Raw genomic sequence first — 5501 nt, 5'->3', positions numbered from 1 at the left:
CCATGTTTGATGTTTATTTACATAATTTCACCTGCAATATAAAGAAATATGTTGTATGCTGTTCATTGTTTTTAAAAACAATTTGTAAAGATGTTTGACACTGGTTAATGAAGAATGAACCTTGTATTTAACATGAATGTTTTCACTGAGCAATATTAATATAAAAGTGACCTGCATGTACAGTAAATGTTAATGATCGTCTTGTTAACTCATAAACTCCCAGAAATTACCTTGTTTTTTATTATCCCACGATTTTGTAACCCTTTTTTCACCCGGTGCCAAATTTTCCAAGTGATCCTGGGCGCTACACTCCCCCTATCAGCCTAGGGAACCCAGGGCCGAGCTCATGCCTCCTTCAATGCATGAGAGCCAACTGACCTTCACCTGACAGGGGGGAGTTTCCCCGGTAGGACGTAGCGCGTGGAAGGAACACGTTATTCCAACCAGTTCCTTTCCAGAAATTTAATTCTGAATGTCTCCGAAACGTATTCAAGTAAATTCAAATAATCTAAAGTACTAGTACATACCCGGGGACGCAGGCATTTGTCATCAAACATGCTTTACTGACTACCATATGAACATGTTGAAGGTTTCTCAACCTTTTTTCATATCCAATATCCAGGTCCCTTACCGCCCCACCCCCCACTGCAGCAGCAACTAGCACACCAATGTTCTATGTTCTCCTCACTATTTACATCCATACTATCTTCCCAGAACTTTGTCACCTAACTACTCCTATACACGTTCATCTAGAAACCCCATTTAAACTGTAATTTGTTCAGTGTTATGTATCATGTCATGTAAAATGTCAGTATCATGGTCAGTATCATGGAACAGAAGCTGTTATTTTTTGGTTGTTCTGTTTTTTTTTGTTTTCATAGTTTTTTCTTGACATAGATTTTAGAAAATGAATTTCTAAATATTATTTGAATAAGCAATAAGGGATAGGACTAGATATGTTTTTAACTTCATCCTATGCCCTTTTTGAACACCCAACATGTACAACATGTATTTGTTTTCATATTTTTATATTTCTTATTTTAAGTGTATTATGTTTATTTTATGTATTTCTTTTTGTCTTTTAACAGTGTTCGTAATAAACAATCAATCAATCAATAACAATAAAAAAGTCAGTATCATGTCCAGTATTATGGTCAGTTTCATGCCAGTTTCATGCCAGTATCATGTCAATATTATGGTCAGTATCATTACAAAACAGTTTTTCTCTCAACTGAAATGGAGAAACAATGCTCTACCTGGATCCAGGGTATTTCCAAATATTATTTTTGCATTGGGAAAGACAAATATAATATAGTTCAAAATGTGAGCATATTCTGACCTATACATTTGTTGCTGCATTAATATAGATGTTTTTATTCTTTGTTTGTTTATTCATTCCATAGAAATGTTGAGACCCATCCTTGTGATTTATCCCAAAACCACAGGGAGGTGCTAATGGTGCTAAATACAACAGACTTGCCATAGATCCTTTTAAATGACCCCATTTGACATAATCCCAGTCCATTGATTCATTAAATATTTATATATATATTTTTGGTCACACATGAGAAAACATATATCAATACCCACATATCTGAACTTATGTACAGTTGGAGATATGGTGTGTCCAGCTTAGTAGCTATGGTCTTATTCAGAGTCAGTAAGGATGGAGGACTTATTTTGTAGGGTTATAGATCTGGAGCAATTTAATTAGAGGCTGGACAGCCCTGCCTTGTGCCGTTTGTTATTGTAAAGTATGGTGAACATCAAGTTCAGTAACATAAATACGTATATTTTTTGCCATACCCAGGTTTTTATACAAATATAAAAAAGAGGCAGAAGGCCGTGACTGGAGACATGTTTTCGCCCCTGTCCGTCTGTGTCTGTGTCTGTGTGTCTGTCTGTGAGCAGCTAATCTCCGACACCGTTGGGCCGATCGGCATGAAACTTTGCACGCACCAAATTTTTCACATCGTTACACCTGTTACTGTATACTGTAGCACCACCAGAAGGCCGATTTTTGCACAGTTTTTGACAATGGTGCTGTAGGCACCATCGTCAGCTACATCGTCAGCACCATAGTCAGCACCATAGTTAGCTAAATAGCTACATACTGTAGCTGACTATATAGCTGACTATGTAGCTGACTAAGTAGGTGACTATGGTGCTTTTCTAGTTGAAAATATTTCAACTCTCGGTGAGCAGATAAAAACACCAGACATGAACGTGCAGTGCAGAATAGACACTCACTCAGCACCGCATCATGCTGCTGCCATTTCCAGCACAGTGTAATTATCTGGCACTCATTAAAAACAATTCAAACATACAGGGGAAAACGCTTTGGTAGACACATGGCCTTACTGTAGCTACAATGAATAAGCTGACTTCAGGGTTTATTGGGTAAACATAGCAAGCCCGTTATGTGGTTACTTTCTGAGAACTGACTTGCTCCCACTGCCTTATCCGTCAGATATGTCTCTACCAAAACCAAAGAAGAGGAGAGGAAGTGAAACAAGAGGATATACTGTAGAAATTAAAGCTATGATTGTCTGTTAACACACAGGATGTGACTGTCGTCTTTCATGGCTACACCCAGGATGGACAAGTGTTCTCAGAATCTCTGTATTACTCTGAACCAGTAATCAGTTACTCACACACCAAAGTGCTCATTTTGACTTGACTAGAAGGTCCTAGAGGGCCCTGGTGTGTGCAGCTGTCACCTTCCCCTGGCTCCCGTTGTGCTCTTAACCTGTCAGCTTCTCTTGGTATAGCCTGTTCATAGTTATCATGAATGGTAAATGGTGCATTTATATATCGCCTTTACACAAGGCACTTTACAATGATTGTGCATTACATTCACCCATTCACACACACATTCACACAGGAATACAGAAATACAGAATTGGGAACCCTCCAGTTCCCCACAGAATATGGATCCTGGGGTTTAAGTGGTTAAGGTCTTGTCTGGCCCTCTGAAATTGAGGAACTTTCTGAACTTGTTTGGCCATAGAAATGTGGAAGTGTCTCACGGACAATTAAAGAAAAATGCTTATGTGGATTTATTCCTGAGAAAGGTTCTTTTCCAGATAATAGTAGTAGGCTAGTAGTAATCATCTTTATATCACATCTTTCAAAGCAGGGTTATTTCTACAAGAATACATTTGAGTGATAGCATGCCTAACAGAATTGAATTTGGACAGGAATAAAACAAGCAAACATGGGATTAGGTTTTCTGCATAACAAAAATAAATGTTTGAAACACAACTCTTGCACAAAACATGTTCTACACAGAATCCCTTCTGAGATTCTGCATTTCTTTGGAAGCGATTGTAGTGTTAGACCACACAACAAATTCAGCATTGTCTTGCCATTCTGACCACCATATTGCACAATACCTCCCCCAGTTGAGATGTCATTGAGAGAAGACATTTCAAAGAAATTCAACAAAAAAAAACAGAATTGTGATTCATATGTGGTGCTAAACATTTACCTAAAAGAATCAGATGTGTAAAGATGATTATAAATGTGTAATACATGGAGGATAGTCAATTTGCATGGTGTGACAATTGTCAGATAACTTCTTTGATAGTGGCCTCAACACTGTTAACAATTTGCATGCATAATAATAAAAATTGTCTTAACAATACATTCTTTAAACTGACATTAGCTACAAGCTATTCTTAAAAAAATGAAATGGATTTCAATATAACTTCCAACCTTGTAGGAACATAATGGTTGAGTTTGTAAATACACTGAGAATCTGCTCCAATTTCAGAGTGCTCTGGTTTCAATATCATAGAGCGCTCTGATAACAGTTCATATGCAAATGGTCATAGTAGATATTTGTTAACTAAAGTTTTATTTTCAAGAAAGGAAAAAGAAAAGAAAGGCAAGGCCTGTATATTTGTATAGCACTTTTCAACACAAGGCAATTCAAAGTGCTTTACTCAAAACACTAAGAATCAAGACAGCAAAATAGACAGACAAAAAACGGTAAAACATTATCAATTGAAGTTGAGCGTTGAATTGTTCCCAAAAACAATGACTTAAGTTTTGTCTTGGTTAAATTGAATCAAATATAGCACATCCAATCTCTGTATTTACTCAGTGTTAGAATTGGATCATAGTCTGTTGATATGTTTATGTACATTTTAATCGTCGGCATAACTAGTTTGGCTATCTTGTACCTACCTTGTACCTTGTAACTAGTTAACTAGTTTCGGCATAGTTATAGTTATATAGAAAAGAAAAGAAAAGACAAGAAAAGGTGAGGTTTCTGTTTTTCTCTTGAAACAAAGGGAACCATATTTCATTTTCCCTGAATGCAAATGTCTCAGAATCTCAGAATGAAGTTTACAAGTTTGGAAAGTAAGGTTCTGTGAATGTCTATAGTACAAAAAGGAGAACAACCAACACCCGTCTGGAACTGTTACCAGAAGGATATGGGTTTTGGTATTATGTCTGTAAGAGCTATGTTCCAGTAGATCCTCTTTATATTACGTGCATTCATTGTGCATACACATGATTCTGCAATAATTTCATGTCCATGTACACGTAGTAATGAGAGCTTGCCATCTTTCACTTTCTGTAAGGTTTACACATTGCTAACTGACTAAACAAGTCCAAAGGTAATTTTGTACCCCACAATCAAATACATTTTGTAGATGTACAGTCTAACAGCAGACATTGTGTGGTTCATATGGTTTTCAGATTTATAACAATAGGTCATGGACGCAGGAGAGATTGTGTGTGTGTGTGTGTGTGTGTGTGTGTGTGTGTGTGTGTGTGTGTGTGTGTGTGTGTGCGTGCGTGCATACGTGCGTGCGTGCGTGCGTGCGTGCGTGCGTGCGTGCGTGCGTGCGTGCGTGCGTGCGTGCGTGCGTGCGTGCGTGCGTGCGTGCGTGCGTGCGTGCGTGCGTGCGTGCGTGTAGGGGAGCTCATGCAACTATGTTTGATGAGGCATTTGTCTTTTTATGAAGTCTTTTTATGAAGAACAAGAGTCAACATGGTACTGTACTGAGGCATACATGATCAACACTGGTAAAAACATACATTATCCTTTTCTGGTATGGTGTCGTCAATCACCAACCTAAACAACAGAAGGCCTTCTCCACAAGAGATTTCCCTTATACTGTCTGTAATGTTACAAATTATGTAAGGAGACACTGATGGATTTATTGCTTTATTATAACTGCATATTACTCTTTCAAAGCGGGGTTATCTATCAGATTACTTCTACAAGAATACATTTGTGTGAATTTGTGATTTGGACAGGAATAAAACAGCAAACATGGGATTAGATTTTCTGAATGAAAACAAAATGTTTGAAACATCATAGAGCGCTCTGATAACAGTTCATATACAAATGGTCAGAGTAGATATTTGTTAACTAAAGATTTATTTTCAAGAAAAGAAAAAGAAAAAGAAAAGAAAGGCAAGGCCCGTACAGTATATTTGTATAGCACATTTCAACGCAAGGCAATTCAAAGTGCTTTACTCAA

At 37.5% G+C, this 5501-nt stretch overlaps 1 protein-coding gene across 1 annotated transcript in view; it reads left to right on the top strand.

Annotated features, from left to right (window-relative positions):
* The window catches only part of LOC308094343 (macrophage mannose receptor 1-like), a 23402-nt gene extending 22295 nt beyond the window's left edge, over positions 1-1107 (top strand). Inside the window, exon 31 of the mRNA XM_080440946.1 lies at positions 1-1107. This exon is cut by the window's left edge and continues 351 nt beyond it. The gene's annotated coding sequence lies outside the window, so the exon portion shown is untranslated.
* The last annotated feature ends 4394 nt before the right edge of the window (positions 1108-5501 follow it).

Source organism: Gymnoscopelus braueri (genome assembly GCF_963280865.1).
Source record: "Gymnoscopelus braueri genome assembly, chromosome: 10".
NCBI classification, from domain to species: Eukaryota; Metazoa; Chordata; class Actinopteri; order Myctophiformes; family Myctophidae; genus Gymnoscopelus; species Gymnoscopelus braueri.
Note: the sequence above shows the minus strand (reverse complement) of the source record. Positions and strands in the feature narration are given on the sequence as shown.